This window comes from Dama dama, chromosome 33 (assembly GCF_033118175.1).
Source record: "Dama dama isolate Ldn47 chromosome 33, ASM3311817v1, whole genome shotgun sequence".
Lineage (NCBI taxonomy): Eukaryota > Metazoa > Chordata > Mammalia > Artiodactyla > Cervidae > Dama > Dama dama.
This window is the reverse complement of record NC_083713.1, coordinates 75,175,708-75,200,410: the sequence shown is the minus strand read 5'-3', so window position 1 is coordinate 75,200,410 and position 24,703 is coordinate 75,175,708. Positions and strand designations below refer to the sequence as shown.

Genomic DNA, 24,703 nt, shown 5'->3' with positions numbered 1-24,703 from the left:
GGAGTTTGTAGCAGACACAGCAGGCTACCTATTAAATACCCATTTTCTCTTTGTGCTTACTAAGACAGCCCCAGTTCTAATTGGGGTGACATTATGCTTTGCTAAAAATATGCTTTTTACTATCCCATCTGGCTGCTAGGTAACAGCAATGTTGCATAGTTCTGTACAGGGCCACCCCCTCGGTCGTTCAGGGCTCCAAGAGAATGTTTTGTGGGTCTCTCTTTCTATAAACAGTTTGATTAAAAATATATTACAGACTTCCGGTGAGCTGCATTAGACATATTTGTCCTATTTCTCCTGATGAATGCAACTGAAAATCCTGTTTATTATATATAAAACAAACATAGAAAGATGCTGAATGGTGAAGAAAAGTAGATAGCCTGTCTAGGAATATGGTAACAGAGGGATGATATAAGGTAGCAAGTTCTCTCAGCTTTCTCTTTGTCTTGTATGTACCAGACTGTGAAGCCAGTCACCCAGAAATGTCATAGGACACAGATTAAGAAAAATAAATAAAAAATAATCAAGAAAAGCCTGCTTTCTCTGTTAAAAGGCCAAGAAAGGGTAGACATGCAGGGCAAAAAGTTTTGGAAATAACCACTCTAGTCCAGTAAAATAGCACATAAAAAAAAAGAGGAAGGACCCCACTCTCAATTCCATCAGCAAAAACTGAGCGGAAACCAAAATCTCACAAGGTGTCCCAAACTCCTGGCCAGGGTAATGTCAGAGAAGGCATAGTCAGGAACCAGCACTCTCCTCACCAAAGATCTTGGAGTGTCTTAATAAGCTCCCTGCTCTGTTCAGGAATTGAGCTGCAGGAGTCAGACTAAGTTGATAGCATAAAGGAAATTTTTATTTCTGCAGGCTCCAAGAGGCCCACCCTTGGGGAGGAGCCAGGAAGGAAGGTCCAGTGATACAACACAGGCCAACCGAGAGCCAGCGAACCTCAAGGTAGACACTTTCTTTTACACCTGGAAATTGGGACATGCTTTTTTTAAACTCTGTACTACAGTGTAGGAAGAGAAGGTGTGCCCCTAGGGGGCTTGAGGCAGGAGTGCATTCGGGGTTCTGTGGAGCAGGGGGCTGAGGCCACGGCCCTGCTCCCCGGAGGACACTCATTCTGGCTGAGATAGGCGCTGAAAACCAAACCAGCAAAATTCCATCCTGAGAAAACAAGGTCATGGAGGGTGATAGTGTCAGGCACCCAGCCACAGCAGGGGCATATTTTTGTCTGACTCACCTTCCTCTCTCTCTGGTCTTTTTCTTTTTTTTTTTGGATCTTATCTTTGTTCTTTTTTTTAAAAGGAAAACATTAGTTCAGTTCCAAGTCATAGGAGTACAAGCAGAGGTGAAGGGGAGCCTTGGTCCACGGCGGGGGCTCCTGCAGGAACCACTCTGGGTCCTGGGAGGGGTTTCTTGCTGAGGCTCCTGTAGGTCTTGACAATCAGAGGGTCTGTCAGGACAGAAACGCAGGGAAGCCCCTGTGTGAGTTCCGCCATGAAAGGAGAAACCTTGCCTTTGACCTGAGAATGGGGGGTTGCTTCCTCCAGAGCCTGCCAGACACTGGCTACTGTCCGGAGGGAGCTGGGGGGGCAGCCAGTGATCCACCCAGGCGGCCAGGGCCCACGTCCTAGGGCAGCAGGGGCCTGGGCCCCCCATGTCATCTCCTCCAGGAGGCTGAACCCCTGAAGCGGCAGCGTGGAGAGCTGGGTCTCCTCACACAGGGGCAGGGCCTTGGGGGAATAGCTGTTCCAGTTCCTTCGTGTCCATACATTTCCCGCCTCGGCCCAGCTGGCCCCTCTCTCCCTGTCCCACTCCATTCACTGCCAGGACACCAGGGTCCCTCTGGCTCCAAGGGCCCTAAGTGGGCAAGAGGTGGTTTTCCACATCGTTACACAAGAGGACCCTGGCCCTTTGGCCAAATAAGAGGAAGAGGACACAAAAGGTGAAGCAGGTGACCTCGATGTGGATGCCCATGACAGTGCCCATGGTGGATGCCCAGTTGGGGGCCTCCCCTTCCCGACAGTCACATAGTGGGCCCAGGGATGCCCTTTCAGAGGCTCCCCTCAAAGACACAAAGCAGGCTTGGCATTGCCATCCCCATGCTGGCTGCGGCGAGCAGCTCCACAGCGTACACTGCAGTGGGGTCAAGCTGGCTGAGGCTCTGAGAGAAGACAGGTCCAGGCAGCAGGATGGGGCCTGTGAAGGAGGCCTGGCTTGCTGGGTGGTAAAAACACCTTGAAGACACCCTCTTGCTAGGCCAGCGGGCGACAGGGCTCCCGCAGCAGCTACAGGGTGGAGCTGCCCAGGACCCTCACTGAAGTCTTGGTTGGGGGGGTGGGCGCGGTTCGCCTAGAGTGCTGGCCAGGTTGGGAGTGAAGGCTGAGCTGCAACCCCGCCACCCAGGTGTGTAGGAGACACAAGAGGAAGCCGCCTGCAGCCCCTCCACCCACAGCAGGGTCAGTGTGGTGCTGGCTTAAGAGGACCTGGCACTGTTCTCGGCCACACACTGGTAAATGGCCTCATCTTCCAGGCGACTCCAGAAATGGTCAGATTGCTGTTGTTACTACTGAGAATGATATGGCCTCTAGGACCCAGCACCTGTCCATTCTTCAACCACATCACGTGAGGGGGCGGCTCAGCCTGGGTTTGGCAGGTGAACATGGCTTTGTCCCAGCCAGCCAGGAGGTGCTGGACAAACTCTGCTGGGGCTTGCACCACCAGCCGGCCCCAGGCCCTTCTCCTCACCCAGGTGCCAGGCCTTTTGGCCACGTAGACATAGAGATGCCTGAGCCCTGGACGGTCATGTCTGAGACGATGAAGTCCCCACACCTGGCACCTGGATGCCCTCCACCCCGAGGGGTGTTCATGCAGGGGACTCCAGGACACAACGGGGGCTGTAACACACTCAAGCACTGCAGCCTGGTGCAGGGTCAGGGTGAGGCTCTCAGGCCCCAGAGGATTGCAGGCTCCTTGCAGGCCCCGGAGCCCAAGCCTGTCACGGTGAAGACGCCGCTGTCCTTGGATCGAAGGCCGGTTATCTGCAGCACCCTCTTGGGCAGCAGCGTGTACCTCTCCTCGGCTGTGTCATCGGGGACCTTGTTCTTCCCCCAAGTGATGAGGGGTTTGGGGAGCACATGGATTTGGCACGGGAAGCAGGCCACACCGCCCTCCTCACCCCCAGCGGCCTGAGGATACACGTGGAAGTCCGACATGGTTGCAGCCTGGATTCGAGCCTTGCGGCTGACCACCAGCCCAAAGCGGTTCTGAGCCACCTACGTATAGTCGCCCTCATCCGAAGGGCTGCCTCCTCCATCCCGCAGGAAGTGGCGGATCATCAAGGACCTATGGGCCAGCACAGGGGAGTGGGGACCGTCCAGCAGCTCCACCCCGTTCTTCTCCAGGTGATTAGCGCTGGAGGAGTCCGCTCCACCTCGCTGCCCAGCATTACAACGGGCTGCCCAGAGACTGCAACATCACCGCTTGTCTCCACAGCAAACGCCGGCTCAGCAGAGTGGCCACGACCCTCGCTCGCTGCAGGCCGGAGCGCAGCGGCGGCGGCGGCAGCAGGAGCCGGGCCGGCCGCTCCGGGGCGCGGGGCGCGGAGCCGCAGTGGGGCTCGCGGTCTGCTGGACTCGGCGACGCCCAGCTCTGGGGTCTCCCGCAGGCTCACAGTGTTCTGCGGGGCGGGTGCCTGGGCCGATCCCGAGGGGTTGGGGGCTGGGGCCACATGCTTGCCTAGGAGCGCTGGGGGTGCAGGGGGAGCGCGGCCCCTTGCACCCTCTTGCACCCACCCCGGTGATCAGGAATGTATTTTGAAGAAATATATCTCAAGTATTAATAATTGAGTCCACCACTGAGTCCCCAAGATATAAGATCAACACCCTAAAATTAATTGCATTTCTATATACTAGCAATAAACTTGCGGAATCCAAAAATAAAAATGCAGTACCATTTACAATTCAAAAGAAAAAAAAAAAGGAAAGAAACCCAGAGGTTTAAATCTAACAAAACACATGCATGTAAACTAAAAAGTGTGACATGCTAATGAAGGAAACAAAAAACTGTCTAAATGATGAAATATATTAAGCCTCAAAAAAGAACCTAAATAAATGGTGAGACATACCATGGATTGAAGGGATTCAACAAAGTAAAGATATCAATTCTTTGAAAATTATTATACAAGTTTATCCTATCAAAATCTGAGCAAATTTGTTGGTTTTTTTTTTTTATATATATATATAGGACAGTTTATTCTAAAATTTCTATGGAAGGTCAAAGGAACTATAATAGCCAATATTCTGGTAAAGTAGATTAACAGAGTTATTCGAGATTTATTACATAGCTTCAGTAGTCAAGATGGGACTCGGAATAGACAGACAGATCTCTTTTGCAGAATAGAGAATTCAGAAACACATTTACAACCAACTGATTTTTGACAAAGGTGAAAAACACGTCAACAAATTGTGCTGGAGCAACGCATATTCATACTGAAGAATTATACCTCAGCTTAAACTTCAAAACTTATACAAAAAATTTGTGTGGAATGAATGATAGATTTAAGTGTAAAACTATAAAAGTATAAAACTTAAGAGATAAGATAACCTAGAGAAAATATTCTGGACTCAGGGCTTGTTGAAGAGTTCCTAGACATGACATCAAAACCACAGTCCATTAATGAAAAAATAGACATCTGATTTTATCAAAATTAAAAACTTAATGCATTTGAGGTTTAGAACTTGGTGAAGAGTTCATTGATATGACACCAAAACCATAACCTATTAATTAAAAAATAAAATCTAACTTTATCAAAATTACAAACCTAATCCAACTGGAAATGGGAAAAGTCATGAAGGGATATTTTATTGAAGAGAATTTTTAGATGGTAAATAAGCACAAGAAAAGATGTTCAACATCACTAGCCACTAGAGAATGGCAACTTTATGCCACAGTGGAATATCACCACACTTTGTAGAACAACTAAAATCAGCAACAGCGACTAAATATCAATTGCTGGCAAGGTTACAGAGAAACTGGATCTCTTATGCATTGCTGGTGGGAGTGTGAAATAATACTACCATTCTGGAAAATAGTTTGACAGTCCCTTAAAAAATAGGTTAAACTTACACCTAACAAGTGACCCAGCAATTATTCGGGCTTCCCTTGTGGCTCAGATGGGAAAGAATCTGCCTGCAGTGTGGGATACCTTGGTTTGATCTCTGGGTTGGGAAGTTCCCCTGGAGAAGAGAATGGCTACCCACTCCAGTATTCTGGCCTGGAGAATTCCATGGACAGAGGTGCCTGGCAGGCTATAGTCCATGAGGTCACAAAGAATCAGACACGACTGAGCAACATTCACTCACTCAGACTCACTGGGCAATTATCTCAGCAAAATGAAATCTTATGTCCACATTAAAAACCTACACATGGCTGTTCATAGAAGGCCTATTTGGAGTGGTCAAAACCGGAAACAACTCATGAATTAATGGTTAAACACCTGTGATACTCTGGAATTTCACTTAGAAATAAAATTGATTGAATTACCAACTTGAAAGGATCTCAAAGGCATTGTGTTGAGTGAAAAAAGTCAATCTCAAAATAGTTACACACTACTTAAGTATATTTATATAACATTCTCTAAAAAAATTATAGAGCTGGCAAAGGGATTAGTGATTGCCAAGAGTTGTAAAATGTTGGGGGAGAGGTGTGTATATGAGGATAAAAAGGGAACATGAGAGGGTCACAGATGTAGAGAACAAGCTATGGTTAGCAAACTGGGGAAAGGGAGTTGGGGTGAATCAGGAGATTGGGATTGACATGTACATACTACTATATATAAAATGGGTAACTAATAAGGACTTGCTGTATAGCGCAGGGAACTATACTCAATACTCTGTAAGGGCCTAAATGGGAAAAGAATCTAGAAAAGAGTAGATATACATATAAGTGATTCACTTTGCTGTACCCCTGAAACTAACACAGCATTATAAATCAACTGCTCTCTAATAAAAACTAGTGAAAAAGATAACGAGGAAACATTTGTGGTGATGGAATGGTTCCGAATCTTGATATAGTGTGGTGGTGATTACATGAACTTACGCATGTAGTAAAAAGACAATGAAACATATAAGCCATCAAAGTCAGATCCTTGGATTTGATACTGTACTCTAATTGTACAAGATGTAACACTTGGGGAAACATGGATGAAGGGTATGGCACACGTCCCTGTATTATATTTGCAACTTTCTACAAAGCTGTTATTATTTCAAAATAAGAATGCATATTGATATATATTATATACATACGCATATGTATGTATATATGCATGCTATAGGCATAGTATATAGTATGCATAGTATATGCATACTATATGCATGTGCATTATAAACATATAATGTTATAAATAATGCATATTATATAAAGCATGTTATATATAATTGATTTAATGTGCCCATGTAAAGTATACTGATTTACCAATTGATAATATGACAGTGTGAAAAGAGAGGTTGTTACATGTTTTTTATTATCCAATCAGTGTATATGATGATTCTTCATGAATCCCACCCAACGTGAGGTGTGGTAATACATGGCGTCTACTTTCCTTACAAATGTTCCTACTGAAGGACCCTAGTTCACTCTTGAGCTTTTTCCTCTGCTCCTTTTTTTATAAAAATAGGAGTTTTCAGGGGAACCTAATACATAGTTTGTGCCTCTCAAATGCTCTGCTTTCAGTATTGACATCACTTGGTTCCCTTCTTGATGTGTGTTGCTTTTCTTTATGAGATTAGCTTTTCTTTTTGTTCACTGCTATATTCCCTGGATCTAGAACATATTAAGAAATCACAGTAAAATTTTCAGTGACTGGATGTATAAACATGCATCAACTAAAGAAAGGAAACAAATTTTTTCACAGCTGCCAACAAAGTATAAGATGCTCTATGTTGGGTCTCAGAAGGATATATATGTGTTAAATGAAAACACATGAATGGCTTCACCACCCCTTTTTTCTTTTTTTTTTAAACACTTATTTTAAAGAATTTTTTTATTGAAGTATAGTTGATTTACAATGTTGTGCATTTTTTTAAATTAAATAATCCTTTGATTGATTAATGAGACATTGTACCTTTGCTTGATTTCTGTGGTAAATATTTATAGGAAAACTCAAATTATTAATCAAACAGGAATATTTCTTAAGCATTAAAATAAGCAAAAAGAACCATGGTGAGATGAATTTCTAAATCCAAAAGTTTTGGAGGAAACAGTAAGGATGAAACAAAAGGAATGTATATCTATTTTCATTTTGTTTATTTGGCTGTGCCAGGTCTTATTTGCAGCACACGAAATCTTTTTTAGTTGCTGAATCTGGAATTTTAGTTCCCTGCACAAGGACTGAACCTGGGGTCCCTGAATTGGGAGTGTGGATTCTTAGCCACTGGACCAACAGGGAAGTTCCAGGAATATATATTTTTAAAATAAAAGAATGCAGAGAAATGAAGAGGAAGAAGGATAAACAAAAACTGAAATACAAGAGGCAGAATGACAGACAGGCTGTACAATGCTCACCCTCATCTTAGTCATCCATAATAACTCTTGCATAATGAAAAGCTTTTATGTAACAACATAAGAGATTCATCCCTCAGGACATGATTCAGTACAACAAAAATAAAATAAAGGTAATTAGTTCAATGATTTTTCAAGGAGAAACTGGCTGTTCTGCATTGTGCCATGTTGTGATATGCCTGTAGGAGGGACAGTAAAATAGGGAAAGAAAAGATAAATGAAAAATGAACTTAATTAAAAATACATGTCATCTCCAGACAAACTGATTTAAATCATCCAAGTTGTAGAAGAACAATTTTAAACATGCAACAATTTATAGAACATTGTTTGTTAATCCATCCTAAGAAATCTAATGAAGATGACCTTTCCAGTCAAAGGCCAAGGGAAACTTTGTTTTATAAAAAGTTGTATAAAATTATCCATGGGGACGTCCCTGATGGTTCAGCAGTTCAGACTCCATGCTTCTACTGCTGAGGTCGTGAGTTCCACCCTTGTTCAGGAAACAAGATCCTTCATGCCAAGGGGCAGGAGGCTTCCTAGTGGGCACAGCGATAAAGAATCTGTCCACCAACACAAGAGATGTGGGTTCAGTCTTGGCTTGGGATGACCCCCTGGAGTAGGAAATGGCAACTTGCTCCAGTATTCTTGCCTGCAGCATTCCACGGACAGAGGAGCCTGGCAGGCTCTGTCTGTGGGACTGCAGGCTGTCCGATGTGACTGAGTACAATTACAGTGCTGCATGCACAGCCAATAAACAGACAAAGCAACATAAAAACTGGAAGAATGTCGTGTGTGGATGTGAGAGTTGGATTATAAAGGAAGAATAGATGCTTTAGAACTATGGTGCTGGAGAAGATGCTTGAGAGTCCCTTGGACTGCGAGATCAAACCAGTCCATCCTAAAGGAAATCAGTCCTTAACATTCATTGGAAGGACTGATGTTGAAACTGAGACTCCAGTACTTTGGCCACATGATGCAAAGAACTGACTCATTGGAAAAGATCCCAATGCTGGGAAAGATTGAGGGCGGGAGGAGAAGGGGACAACAGATGGTTGGATGGCATTACTGACTCAATGGACATGAGTTTGAGTAAGCTCTGGAAGTTGGTGATGGACAGGGAGGCCTGGCGTGCTGCAGTCCATGGGGTCGCAAAGAGTCGGACATGACTGAGTGATTGAACTTAACTGATAAAAACTGGACTCCAGCATAGTCAATATTTTTTTAATTAAACATAAAACTATAAAGTTAGATTTTTCTAAATATCAAGGTACCAGAAAGTTAAACAAAATAGTAATTAAAAGAAAAATGTAATATTTGAAAGATCAACTGGAAACGAATAAAAATCATTATTTTGAAGGGATAGATGAGAACATTGTTAAAGAGACAGAACTAAATATATGATGTATACACTATTGCTTTTTGTAGCTTTGAATTTTGAAACATAAATTATTTACACTCTCAAAAATGAAAATGAAATTGGAAAATAAGAGACCTAGGTACATAAACCAGACATTATTAACTACAGAAAGAAAAAAAAAGTGACTCACCACAGCTTTTGCTATTTTTTTAGACATTTAATTTTGAAATCATTTTGGTTTACAGAGAAACTGCAGAAGAAAAGAAAATGAAAGTGCTAGCCACTCAGTTGTGTCTGACTCTTTTGACCCCATAGACTGATCGTGAACCTGGATCTCCCGCCTTGCAGGCAGATTCTTTACCATCTGAGCCAGCCGGGAAACCTGAGAAACTGCAAATCTAGCACTAATTTTGCCCCACTCACCCTAACATTATCTCATGTAATGTTAGTATATTTACAAAAACTGTGAAAGTAACTTTGTCAGAATACTATAAAGTTTATTCAGATTTCACCGGTTTTTCTCTTTATGCCCTTTATCTGTAAATCCCAATCCATGATATCCATTGCAGTTGGTCTTTATGACTCCATATTTGAGGTTAACGCATGATGATTTCTTGGTTTTTCCTTGTCTTTCATGACTTCGTCAGTTTTGAAAGGCACTGGCCATCTATTTTTTACAATATCCCCCAGTTTAGGTTTGTCTAAGGTTTTGTCATGATTCAACTGAGGCTATGGATTTTGAGGAAGAATAAATGTTAAGGGTCCTCCTTACTGTGTCAAACAGGGGTATATGAACTCAGTATGAATTAATTCTGGTGATCTTAACATTGACTATTGGCTAAAGTGGTACTTGCTAAGTTTCTCTACTGAAAAAAACAAAACAAAAAAACAAAAAACCTCATTTCTCTTGCCTGAAGCTGTTTTTTACAAGTGAGATACAATCCAACTGGCATCCAAAGGGAAGGAATTAAATTTCACCTTTTAGAGGGATGGCTACCAAACAATTAGTGGACATACTAATTAGCTGTTAAAATCAGCATTGTTTTCCAGTACTGTCCACTCTGTGACCCCATGGACTGCAGCACACCAGAATTTTCTGTCCTTCACCATCTCCCAGAGTTTGCTCAAACTCATGTCCATTGAGTAGGTATATCAATTAACAAATAATTTGAGGAGATATTTGGATTCTATTCAAACAGTCTTTTTCTTATAAACTTTCCCACAATTTTTAGAGCATTCATCAGTACATTTTTTCCTGCAGCACTAACTGTAATCACTTTCTGTATCCTGCACTCACTCACCATTCATAATCGGGACTTTTTCTGTGGGCAATGTGTCACCTCTCCCCATTCATTTATTTATTTATGCTACCATTTATTTACATCAGCATGAACTCCCTGATAATTGCTTTGTTATTTTGATTGTAATTCATTATAATTCTATTATTATTTATATTGCTACTCAGACTGTTCCATTTTAGACACTGGAAGCTGTTTCACATACCTTCTTTTTTTTTTTTTTTCTTCCTTACATTCTAGAAGTAGGTGTGTCTGACTCATGTTTCTTGCTTTATTGCTAGAATTAGCCATTTTTCTGAGTTCTGTTCCTTTTTTAAAAATTAATTTTTATTGGAGTATAGTTGCTTGTGGCTCAGCTGGTAAAGAATCTGCCTGTAAAGCTGGAGACCTGGGTTCGACCTCTGGGTTGGGAAGACCCCTGGAGGAGGGGTAGGCTACTCACTCCAGGATTCCAGTATTCTGGCCTGGAGAATCCCATGGTCACTCCATGGGTTGCAAAGAGTCGGACATTACTGAGCGACATTCACTTTCAATAAATAGTTGCTTTACAATGTTGCATTAAGTTTCTTTGGTACAGCAAAGTGAATCAACTATATGTTTGTATATATGCTCACTTTTTAAGATCTCCTTCCTGTTGAGCAGAGTTCCCTGTGCTATACAGTAGGTTCGCATTAGCTACATTAGTTCAGTTCAGTTCAGGCACACAGTCATGTCCGACTTTTGCAACCCCATAAATCGCAGCACGCCAGGCCTCCCTGTCCATCACCAACTCCCGGAGTTTACTCAAACTCAAGTCCATCGAGTCAGTGATGTCATCCAGCCATCTCATCCTCTATTGTCCCCTTCTCCTCCTGCCCCCAATCCCTCCCAACATCAGGGTCTTTTCCAATGAGTCAACTCTTCGCATCAGGTGGCCAAAGTACTGGAAGTTTCAGCTTCAGCATCAGTCCTTCCAATGAACACCCAGGACTGCTCTCCTTCAGGATGGACTGGTTGGATCTCCTTGCAGGCCATGGGACTCTCAAGAGTCTTCTCCAACACCACAGTTCAAAATCATCCATTTTTCGGCACTCAGCTTTCTTTATAGTCCAACTCTTACATCCATACATGACCACTGGAAAAACCATAGCCTTGACTAGACGGACCTTTGTTGGCAAAGTAACATCTCTGCTTTTTAATATGCTATCTAGGTTCATCAAAACTTTCCTTCCAAGCAGTAAGCGTCTTTTAATTTCATGGCTGCAATCACCATCTGCAGTGATTTTGGAGCCAAGAAAAATAAAGTCTGACATTGTTTCCACTGTCTCCCCATCTATTTCCCATGAAGTGATGGGACCAGATGCCGTGATCTTAGTTTTCTGAATGTTGAGCTTTCAGCCAACTTTTTCACTCTCCTCTTTCACTTTCATCAAGAGGCTTTTTAGTTCTTCACTTTGTACCATAAGGGTGGTGTCATCTGCATATCTGAGGTCATTGATATTTCTCCTGGCAATCTTGATTCCAGCTTGTGCTTCCTCCACCCCAGCATTTCTCATGATGTACTCTGCATATAAGTTAAATAAGCAGGGGGACAATATACAGCCTTGAGGTAGTCTTTTCCTATTTGGAACCAGTCTGCTCTTCCATGTCCAGTTCTAACTGTTGCTTCCTGAGACCTGCATACAGGTTTCTCAAGAGGTGGGTCAGGTGGTTTGGTATTCCCATCTCTCTCAGAATTTTCAGCTTCAACAAATGGAATAAGTGATCTCATTTACAGCAAAGAAAAGTATGGACACCAAGGAGAGAAGGGGAGTGTGAAACAAATTGAGAGATTGGGATTGACATACATACATTATTGATAGTATATATAAAATAGATAACAGTTGAGCTATTTCAAATCCTGATAGATGATGCTGTGAAAGTGCTGCATTCAATATGCCAGCAAATTTGGAAAACTCAGCAGTGGCCACAGGACTGGAAAAGGTCAGTTTTCATTCCAATCCCAAAGAAAGGCAATGCCAAAGAATGCTCAAACTACCACACAATTACACTCATCTCACATGCTAGTAAAGTAATGCTCAAAATTCTCCAAGCCAGGCTTCAGCAATACGTGAACTGTGAACTTCCACATGTTCAAGCTGGTTTTAGAAAAGGCAGAGGAACCAGAGATCAAATTGCCAACATCTGCTGGATCATCGAAAAAGCAAGAGAGTTCAGAAAAACATCTATTTCTGCTTTATTGACTATGTCAAAGTCTTTGACTGTGTGGATCACAATAAACTGTGGAAAATTCTGAAAGAGATGGGAATACCAAACCACCTGACCCACCTCTTGAGAAACCTGTATGCAGGTCTCAGGAAGCAACAGTTAGAACTGGACATGGAAGAGCAGACTGGTTCCAAATAGGAAAAGACTACCTCAAGGCTGTATATTGTCCCCCTGCTTATTTAACTTATATGCAGAGTACATCATGAGAAATGCTGGGGTGGAGGAAGCACAAGCTGGAATCAAGATTGCCAGGAGAAATATCAATGACCTCAGATATGCAGATGACACCACCCTTATGGTACAAAGTGAAGAACTAAAAAGCCTCTTGATGAAAGTGAAAGAGGAGAGTGAAAAAGTTGGCTGAAAGCTCAACATTCAGAAAACTAAGATCACGGCATCTGGTCCCATCACTTCATGGGAAATAGATGGGGAGACAGTGGAAACAATGTCAGACTTTATTTTTCTTGGCTCCAAAATCACTGCAGATGGTGATTGCAGCCATGAAATTAAAAGACGCTTACTGCTTGGAAGGAAAGTTTTGATGAACCTAGATAGCATATTAAAAAGCAGAGATGTTACTTTGCCAACAAAGGTCCGTCTAGTCAAGGCTATGGTTTTTCCAGTGGTCATGTATGGATGTAAGAGTTGGACTATAAAGAAAGCTGAGTGCCGAAAAATGGATGATTTTGAACTGTGGTGTTGGAGAAGACTCTTGAGAGTCCCATGGCCTGCAAGGAGATCCAACCAGTCCATCCTGAAGGAGAGCAGTCCTGGGTGTTCATTGGAAGGACTGATGCTGAAGCTGAAACTCCAGTACTCTGGCCACCTGATGCGAAGAGTTGACTCATTGGAAAAGACCCTCATGTTGGGAGGGACTGGGGGCAGGAGGAGAAGGGGACGACAGAGGATGAGATGGCTGGATGACATCACTGACTCGATGGACTTGAGTTTGAGTAAACTCCGGGAGTTGGTGATGGACAGGGAGGCCTGGCGTGCTGCGATTCATGGAGCCACAAAGAGTCAGACACAACTAAGCGACTGAACTGAACTGAACTGATACCATTTTTCTAGGTTCCAAAAATATGTGTTAATGCATTTGTTTTTCTCTTTCTGACTTACTTCATTCTATATGGTGAATAGTGTTATCCGTATGATAAATAGTGTTTAGTGTTTAGAAACCAGATCTGTGTCCCAGGTTTTGTTCACTCTTACTCTGTTATCTCTATCTGGACCATCACAACAGAGAAAACGCATATAAATTGTATGTATAACAACCCATGTAGACACAATTATATTTATTTCCATTTATGTATGTATGATAAAATAGAGTGCATGCTGATTTCTAATTCTAATCTAGTATCATGGAATGTATTTTAACCTCCTCTTTACTTTCTTATTTATCACTTCTATGTAGTATGATTGGAGAAGGAAGTAGCAGCCCACTCCATTATTCTTGTCTGGAAAATCCCCTCTGGTAGGCTCTTCCACCCCTGGGGTCACAGAGAGTCAGAAACGACTGAGCGACTTTACTTCACTATGTAGTACAATGCCTGGCTTCCATTTTGCGTAATTTATTTGCTGATTTGATCAATTTTAGTAAATATACAAAACATTTTCAAAATTGCTAACCCATATCCCAGTGAAAAACAAATTTATCAACTAAGCAGAGAGCTTATGTTTAGTTATTTTTATTGTTAGTCTTACAGAATATAGTCAAAACATACTTCTCCAAAATTATTGAGCCAGCTCCTTTTTCTTATTTCCCCTCATGTGGATGCGCCATATGGGTGTGCTATCCATGCACAAAGAGCAGATTCACTTGTCGCAGTTCACATTTCATCCTGGTATTCCACAACACCCTGCTTGATTTCTTAAAATTTGCATACAGTAAAATTCACCCTATCATGGGCTTTAAAAATGCAGAATAATTTACTTATCACTTTAATATCATAAACATGGTTCAGTCACACTAAAATCTCCTTCTGTGGTCTCTGTTGAAATCTCTTTTCATTTTCCTGACCCTTAATGACAACTGATCTTTGTTTCTGTTACTCCCCATTCTGTTCTATTCGATCTGTGGGTCTCTCCTTTCACCAAAACCGTACTCTCTACTATGGTGCGTGCTAAATCACTTCAGTCATGCCCGATTCTTTGAGACTCTATGGACTGTAGCCTGCCAGACTCTTCTGACCATGGGATTCTCCAGGCAAAATTGCTGGAGTGAGTTGCCATTTCCTCCTCCAGGGCATCTTCCAGACACAGAGATGCAAACACATCTCCTGCATCTTCTGCCTTGCAGGTGGGTTCTTTACTGCTGAGCCACCAGGGAAACCCCTAGAACCTATTGTATTTCTTCCTAATGGTTCTATCGACTACAGAGAGAAGAATACAGAAACTTCCAGCTATACTGTGCATATGTCCATACCACCTTTCAGATCTATTAGAGGTCTCACCTATGAAGCTCTAATGTTAGATATATTCAATAATTTAGTATCATATTATCATCTTGAAAAACTGACCTCTTTATCAACATGTTCATTTTATTTTATTCCACTCTATGAATTCAGTGTAGATTTGCTCTTTCTCTACACTATATTCCTTCTCCTTGTATAACTTCCTTAAGCCTTTTTTGTAGAGGAGATTGTTGGCAATAGATTTCCTTAGATTTTTGTTCCTTTGTTCTAGAAAATCTTTATTTTTTCTTCAGTTTTTAAAACTATCTTCTTTGGATATATAATTCTGAATGGACAGTATTTTTTTCTTCAGCAGTCTTTATTTTTTCCAATTTTCTTCCTATTTGCATGAATTATGACTATAAGTCAGCTGCAATTCTTTTTCTTATAATTCTTAATCCATCCTATTATAGATAATGAGTCCAGCTCCATTATATTTCAATAATTTTTCTTTGCTTTCTAGTAGTTTGAAAATGATATGTCTGTGCAAAAAATATTGTTTATCTTGCTTAATGTTCTATTAAGGTTTTGAATTTATGGTTTAGAATCTGCATTACTTTTGGAAAAACTTAGAGAATAGTTTCTCTAATATTCCTTATATTCCTCTTTCTCTTTTGGAGATTCCAACTACATGGATTTTAGAATGGTTTAAATAACTCTTGTATATTGCTTTTCACCTATGTTATCTTTACTTTGGGGGCTGGGTAGCATTTGCAGTCCTATCTTTTATACACAATGAATCATTTCTTAGCTGTATTGAGTCTACTTATGAGGCTCTCAAAGGACCAGCACATTACAGTTTTTTAAAAATTATTGCTTATAATTATCTCTGTCATAAATTTATGTTTTAACTTTATTCTGATGATGGTGTTATTTCTTTATATTCTGCTTTATCTTGTTTTTCCTCTGTGTTTATTTATTTATTTTTTTTATTGAAAGCTGGACATACTATAGAGAACATTAGACACCAGTATGATTGATATTAAGCAAGCCTTTCTTTCTCATAGGCCTTTGGTATGGAAATTTGTATTAATATAGTCAGTAGTTTCACTGAGTGTAAAATTTTATGTTGATAATATTATTTTAAGTGCACTATAACTTCATATTCTGCTTGTGTTTTATTTGTGTTCAGTTCAATTCAGTCACTCAGTCATGTCCGACTCTTTGTGACCCCATGAACCGCAGCATGTCAGGCTTCCCTGTCCAGCACCAGATCCCAGAGCTTGCTCAAACTCATGTCCATCAAGTCAGTGATGCCATCAAAAGATGCCATCCTCTCATCCTCTTCTCTTCCTGCCTCATTCGTTCCCAGTATCAGGGTCTTTTCCAATGAGTCAGCTCTTCACATCAGGTGGCCAAAGTATTGGAACTTCAGCTTCAGCATCAGTCCTTCCAATGAATATTCAGGAGTGATTTCTTTTAGGATTGACTGGCTTGATCTCCCTGCAATCCAAGGGACTCTCAAGAGTCTTCTCCAACACCGCAGTTATTTGTGTTACCTATGCTCGTGAAGCCTATGTTAGTTGTGGACTAATTTGTCAGAAAAAGTTTATCAAAATTGTTTTTCTTCTTGCCTTTGAGCGTCTCTGCTTCACTTTGGATTTTGCTCTTGTATTACTTGTGAAATAGGATTGGCCTGCTGCTTTTCCCCAAGCTGCAACACAGTAACTTTTCCTTGTAATTTCCTTTATTTCTCTCCATCATGGTGCTGTGGTGCAGGAAAGCATTCTTTCGTATTTTGTTCGTCTTAAAATGAGACAGGCTCTGTGAAACTTTGGACTTGTGGCATTTGAGCATGCTCCTGTGCCTTCCTCAGTTGGTATACTGGTTGTAGCATATATTCCTGAATCTCTTTGTGGGTAGAGTTTTATTATTTTTCTTTCCCTATTCACCGTACCTTAACAGCAAAGGGTTTCCCCTGGACCCAAAAAACCACCATTTTTATTTTCCCTTTCCTCTACAAAGTAAAGGTTTTGGCTCATAGATAAAAGAGACAAGATTGATCTGGACCAATATCCACTCTCAACCATCATCATGAGAGAATCTTTCTCAAAATACCACCACTTTTCCTTGTGATGAAAAGCAGGGTTTGACCTGCTTTTGACCCCTACAACAGGGTCAAATTCCTCTTTGTTCAAGATCTCTTCGCTAACCATCAATTAGACTTTAGCAATTTATTAACAATTTCTAGTTTAATCTCCTTTTAAATTTGCATAGTCTGGCAGTATCTGCCCAAACAAGCAAATCTTCAGGTCCTGTATCTCCCTGTAGGTTCCCGTCTGTCCCCAGATTTCATGTTAGTTGTATATCTTGCAATCTTACTTTTCTGATGGATTCTAGAAAAGACATTGATTTGCATTTTATCCAGGTTTTTTCTTATTATAAAGATGATAGCAATGCTTTTGCTTTCTCTCTCTACATTTTGAAGGTGAAAACTTCCTCTCAACTAAATATTTTAAATGGAAAAATAATTTCATATCCTTGGAAGGACATACCCTAAGGACAAATATAACTACAGATAAATCTTAAACTTCAATTAGGTGGTTTATTTGTAGAAGTAATACTGGTATTGTAATTCTGAAATTATTTTATGAACATTGTAATATGAAATAAGTAGGTAAATATATTAATATTCATAGGAGCCAAGACTTCCTCTGTAAGAGAAAATTAAAAAGTGGAGAAAGGGAAAATCTTCCAGTGGCAAATTTGAATTAGAAATGCCAACATGAACTCAAATATTTATAAGTATAAAAATAAATACATGTTTTTTTCTAACTCTAGCCAATGAAATGTTAGAATTTTCATCTAACACAGTTATTTGTTCTAAGTACCATTTCCTTCTAAAATGAGCCATTGCAAAAGTAGCTTATTTTGAGTATGGGGCAGGAAAAATATAGTACCAGCTTCAAGCACTTTGGCCAGAAGGCAAGCAGGTCCCCAAACAGTAACGAGAGCACACCTAAAAGGAAAATATGCTGTAATGAGAAGGCCGTCCGTTTATAATGATTAAAGTGATACTGAGGCAAGCGTCATCATGCATGCAAAATCATTTGATGAAAGTATTTAGGGAACAAGATAATCTTATTATCTCAAAACATCACCTCATAAACTGCTTACAAATTGTACTCATGAAGGTGTGAAAGTAAAGTCGCTCAGTTGTTTCCAAATCTTTGAGACCCTGTGGACTGTAGCCTGCCACGTTTTCCCATCCATGGGATTCTCCAGGCAAGAATACTGGAGTGGGTTGCCATTTCCCGATCCAGGGGATCTTCCCATCCCAGGGATGGAACCTGGGTCTCCCGCATTGCAGGCCGACTGTTTAACTCTGAGCCACCAGGGAAGTCTATGAAGGTACAGCATACTTTTAAAATGGAGCTATTTAGTGCCTATCAGGGTAAGCAATTTATTAAATTTAGCATCACCAATTTTGGGGCAATCTGAAATCATATGTCTCCTGGCACAACACAAAAAGTGTACTTTACATCAAAAAGAAAACTCTGCATAACTCTCCTGTCAAAAAATGTTTAATGTGAAATAGATTATGAGTAAATAATCCAGCAAATACAGAATATGACTGATTACACAGAATAATGGGATTTGATTTGAAACCTTAAAAGAATCATATAATGAGAAGAATGGGGAATGTTTTAAAGTTAAAGAGATTAGAGACAAGAATCAAATACAATATATAATCCTTTGTTGAATCCTGAATTTTTAAAAGACATTGAAATCCACTTTCAGAGTAAATGAGGAGATGTGAATGTGGAATTGACATTTGGTGATAACAGAATTTAACTGAAGTGTTAGAAGAGTGATGATATCCCTTTGGCTATGTAGAAAGTTATTCTTAAAAGGCACGTGCAGAAATACAAAAGGTAGAAGGTTAACACTATACACACACACTCATGCACATGTGTGCATGCAATTTGTATGTGAATAGAGGGGGAAGAAAACATGGCCTGTTGTATTCAAGCTCCTTCAAATAATGTCCAAAGGTTCTCTACTCAAGAACGCAAGCTGATCTTGTTTTCTAAGCATAGATCCAAAAAACAAGTTATATTGAGATTATCATTTCTCTATGCATTTATTAGGAGTTTGATTTTGACCTTGCCAATTGTCAGGTGTTATAATAGGGCGATCACTTTCAATGCATGGTTGCAGTGATGACAACAGGCAGAAATGTCAGTTTCACAGCTGCATCGCCCAGACCTACTGAATCAGAGGCTCTGGAGGTGAGGCCCAGCGACATGTGCTTCATTAAGCTATGAGCTTTTCATGCAGTTCTTTGTAAAATAAAATTTTAGAAGCATATAACTAAGGTAAAGAAGATCATATATATATATATGTAATATTTGTTCTTTGTGATTTACCATAAAGTGTTGGAAAGAGTAAGGAAAACAAATACAAAATAAAAATAAAAAATTTCCAGACTTAGAGTCACAAGACATGTAATATAATAGCAACAGAGTACATACAAGCTGTTAAATTATAAAAATCCATATATGTGAATTCTAAGATGCATATCTTAATTAAAATAAAATAAATAAAATTTTAATACATCTTAAATAAAAATAGACACTGTGTTAAAAAACAGAGCCATCACTTTGCCAACAAAGGTCAATATAGTCAAAGCTATGGTTTTTCCAGTAGTCATGTACAGATGTGAGAGTTGGACCATAAAGAAGGCTCCGTGCCAAAGAATTGATGCTTTCCAATTGTGGTGCTGAAGAAGACTCTTGGGAGTCCCTTGGACAGCAAGGACATCAAACCAGTGTTCTTTGATTTTCTAAAGGAAATCAACCCTGAATATTCATTGGAAAGACTGATGCTGAAGCTGAAACTCCAATACTTTGGCCCCCTGATGCAAAGAGTCAAATCGCTGGAAAATACCCTGATGCTGGAAAGATTGAGGGCAGGAGGAGAAGTGGATGACAGTGGATGAGATGGTTAGATGGCATCCCTGACTCAATGGACATGAATCTGAGCAAACTCCAGGAGTTGATGAGGGACAGGGAAGCCCAATGCACTGCAGTCATTGAGTCTCAAAGAGTCAGACACAATGACTGAACAACAATAAATAAAATAACTGGTCATTTCTAAGCAGGAGTAAAGATTTCTTCATGGAAAAGATAATCACTATGAGTCAAATCATGACCTTGAATTGGTCACATCAGGAGGGCTTCCCAGGTGGTGCTGGTGGTAAAGAACCCGCCTGACAATTCAGGAGATGTAAGAGATGTGGGTTCGATCCCTGGGTTGGGAGGATCCTCTGGAATAGGAAATTGGCAACCGACACCTGTATTCTTGCCTGGAGAATCCCATGGATAGAGGAGCCTGGCAGGCTACAGTCCATGGAGTCACAAAGAGTCAAACACGACTGAGGGTCTTAGCACAGGAATCTAGTACATTATGCAACTTTTAGATAGTCTCCCAATTAGTCAAGCATTGATTCCAGGCTTCAGGACTGCCTTCTTCCCAGGGAGCATTATAAAGCATGGAAACCTTGGATTCCTCTGGACCCAAGACCTTATTCTGACCTCAGTGGATAATGGGGAGGCCCTGCACTCTTATTTCTTTTATGTCTACCTTGTTCCTTCTGAATTCTCCCACCAAGGCAAAATGGTGACTGATGTTGACTGCCCAAGATTTTCTCATCGTTCATTTCCCAGTGCTGTCATCATCCAACATTTGAATTCTTTTCCTTGTCCTACTTTGACATAGAATTAAAAGAGAGACTTCTGGCCACCCTGCCCACACTCCCAACAGCGTATCTGGATTTTAATTACCAGTAAAGATGAAACGCAGAATGGAATCTAAATGGTGAATTTAAAAAGTTCCTGGTTCTTCTCTACTTTTGCCATAAATTCTGATGACTCTTTAGGAATTACCATTTCATGTCTCTTCCTTTCTCTATTGCTCTGTCCTCTATATATAATATATGATATGGTTTTAAATATTTATTATGACATGCATAATGCATTGCATATATGAATGTGTGCAAATAAATATCTGTATACACTTAAACACATTTATTTTTTAAGTGAATCTCCACATGTATTATGGCTCTCCAGAGAAACAAAATCAGCTATATTTAATTATTTACAAATTTTTTTTGGTTCCTTATTTTGAATTGTCACCAAAGGTCATTTGGGGTTGCAGACACATTGTGAAGTATCAGAGGAAAAGCGAATCAGTAGGATTCAGGATAATGGTTATCAGCTACACCAACTATTTCCTAACAGGGAGGAAAATCTGCCATGGTAAAGAAGGTCATTGTTTTTGCTGTGCTGGACAAAGAAGAAGAAAGGGTAGTCTGCACACAACCTGGGGGTGATTCTTACAGATGACTGAAGTGGTGACCATGGCCTCCACGCCTTCCTCATTGACCTCCACAAAGGACCCACGTAAGACCCTGGACAGGTACAAGTCTCTTTTTGATGACACCCAAGAAGAGTAGCCTTGGCCACTAGAAGGCATCAGGCATTGAAGACATGCAAACAGCCAACTAGCACAGGAAAATGTGCTCGACATCTTTAGCTGCTGTGTGTTAGTCACTCAGTAGTGTTCGACTCTTTGTGACCTCGTAGACTCTAGCTCTCCAGGTTCCCCTGTCCATGGAATTCTTCAGGCAAGAATACTGCAGTGGGTTGCCATTCCTTTCTCCAGGAGATCTTCCCAACCCAGGGGATCAAACCAGGATCTTCCGCAGGCAGATTCTTTACTGTCTTAACCACAGGGAAGCCCCAGATGAGTTCTTCCCAGGATGTGAAGAGCAGCCTCCAAGTCATGTTTATTCTCTAGTTTAAGCCTAAGGAGGAAGCCTTCCATCTCTTCTTCATCCATCATGTCTGGTTTTGTCAATTCTATGAATTTCTCATAAGTAAGTTATTTTTCCACCCCTTCACAGTTGGTATTTTTCTCTGGAAGCATGTTATATCTATTCAGCTTCTTGCCAATTAAGAGAAGCACCAAATTCTTGGTAAATAGTTCTTCTATATATGTCCTTTCAAACGTAGATTCCTCAAACATCACTTACACAGAATTGCCTTCATTCTTGCAGACTTTTAATTGTTTTTCCTTGATCTGAAATTTGTTAAACTGATGACCCTAGTTTCCTGTGAATTAGATGGCTTTCATAGGAATCAGATTAGTCACTGAATTAACTGAATTTGCAAATGCGAACTCTATAATTTCACTTTTTATTTCTTGGTGAGCCAGGCGTGTCTGTATTTTCTGAGTTCCTCTGTAAAGATGCTAAGGTCGGGTTCTTCTATCTCTGCTTGGTAGAATTTGCAGCAACAATCTTTGAAAGATGAGGGGAAATAATAAGACTTTTTTCCAAAGAGCCTTTTGGCAGTTCTAAGCAGGTACTGTGCATCAGTCCTGGGAACTTTGAAGAAGCAGCTGGAAATCCTGGTGGACATATTCACCTCTGATTCCACTTTTACTTAATCCCTGGATTGTAGTTTTGCTATTTGCTCCCATGAAAACCATGGCCAGGTCAGAAAAGATGCTCTTGGGGGAGAAAGACATGTTTCTCAGTATCAGTAAAAGTCAAAAGTATATTATAATGTACTTATGTCTAACATAATTACATACATATACATGTAGCATATGTATATAAAAATGTGTACCCTATAATTCTATAAATATTCAGTTATTATTACCCAGTAGTATATGTATGTGTGTGTGTGTGTGTGTGTGTATTTTTCTTCCTTTGGAATAGGGAATTGACTCACATGATTATGGAAGTTGAGAAGTCCCACAGATTGCAGTCACCAAGCTATAGAACCAGTAGGGCTAATGGCGTTGCTTCAGTCTGAAAGCCAGCAGGTTGGAGACCCACCTGGGGAGGATCCAGTGTTTCAGTTTCAGGGCAAAGCCAGACAACGACTGGCCAGTGAAAGCATTTGAGCAAAAAGAATTTTTCTTACTCAGCCTACTGGTTCTATTCAGGTCTTGTTGTTTAGGAGCAGACTCACAGTGCAGAGAGCAATTTCCTCTATTAAGTGCACTGACTGAAATGTTTATCTCATCCAGAAACACCCAGAAACATCAACACATCCAGAGCACTGTTTGACCAAATCTAAGCACTTGTGTGTGGCTCAGTCAAATTGACATATAAAATTAGCCATCACAACACAAAATTAAATACAATTAATCTTTGTATTCAAATATGTGCCAAGAATATAATTTCCTTTATTAAAAAAGAAAAAACCTTAGAAGCAGATATTACCATTTGAACTGGAAACCTGCATATATTCTAGAGAAGAAAATTCTCTATCTCCTGCTCACGTTCCAGGCTAAGATGCTTATCTTACATGATTGATAATTGAAAAAGAGATCCTGGAAGTGGGTCCATGGAAAATCAGAAAGCCTCCTGCAGGTGAACTCATTTAAAAGTGGCTGATCATCATCAGTGGGTCCTCCACCCACCCCTAAAAGCAAGATTCACTTGTGTAATGAGTTTGAGCTCCCCTCCAAATTCATTTTTTATCAGGAAGAGAAATACTCCATCTTTAGATGTTTCTCTCAGTGTCATTTTTGTAATATTCTAATTACCCATTAAATACAGTAAAGTATATTTTATATTAGAATAAAAGTGAAATGAAGTCCCTTTTAAATCAACATGTGGAACAATTCCAGAAATGATTTACATTCATTCTGCAAGACTTTGCTATGTATGAATCTGTCACATGGGAATTTTTTCCTCCTCAAACTGCCGACTTTCTTACTAAACCACTGAGGCGACAGTTTTCCTCTGAGCCCAAAGCTCATGTTATTTCTCTTTTTTGCAGAACGTTTCAAAGAGGACATACAAGGGAGAAGGGCTTACCTTAGTTTCTGAGAACTGAGGCAAAGGTGCTTTTTCAGCACTTAACAACACTAAGAAGGAGAAAAGATGGTCATAACTGACTTTCCACAGCAACTGATTGCAGGGGGCAAACCGCTACATCAAGTAGGGGCCACACGCTCCCACACATTGCCTCCTATGAGTCTTCTTTCTTGAGCACAGATAAGGGCAAAGAGATTTTATTCTGCTATTATTTAATCAATGTTCATCCAAGACAAGTGGAACTTTATTAAGTAAAAATAAGTACAAATGTGAATCCTCTGCTTTAGTCTTGTGGAATGCCTCTTATACTTACTCTGAATTAACCCAACAATCACTTTCTCTGAATGCTGTTAAAATACCATTCGAGTCACAAATTTACTTATGGCTCTTATCTTCTAAGAGTTTCTAAGCCATGTAACCTAGGACTAATGCAGACAATATAGACAGGAGGTGATTTCCCCTCCTTTTACACACAGGAACTGTTCAATAAATGTTAGTTGGTATCACTGTTTTCATGAATACTAGTTATTTTTTGCCCCCTCATTCCTCTGTTGAAACCTGTTGACCATCCCAATGCCACCAACAAAACACACACACCTACCTCCTGGTGGAAGAACAGCATCCCACCCACCCACGTTTACACTTGGAGAAATCCAACTGAAAGATTCCACACTGACCCACTCATAAAAGGGTGAACACACATCCCTGTGCCTGAAGACAAGAAGAATGCCACGCTTACCGACTCCCCAAACATAAGAATACAGGCTAAGAGGAAAAACACATTTTCTATTTTGCTTCACCCTGCCAAAGTGTACCTGTATAAAGGAAAGGAATCAGCACAGATTTTTAGAGTCAAAGAGTGAAAGTGTGAGTCACTCAGTCCTGTCCAACTCTGCGACCCTGTGGACCGTAGCCCACCAGGCGCCTCTGTCCATGGAATTCTCCAGGCAAG

The 24,703-nt window shown here is 40.6% G+C and overlaps 1 pseudogene; it reads right to left on the bottom strand.

Moving 5' to 3' along the window:
* LOC133051029 (immunoglobulin superfamily DCC subclass member 3-like) overlaps window positions 1-21,446 on the bottom strand; it is a 58,236-nt pseudogene extending 36,790 nt beyond the window's left edge.
* Window positions 21,447-24,703: the final 3,257 nt, after the last annotated feature.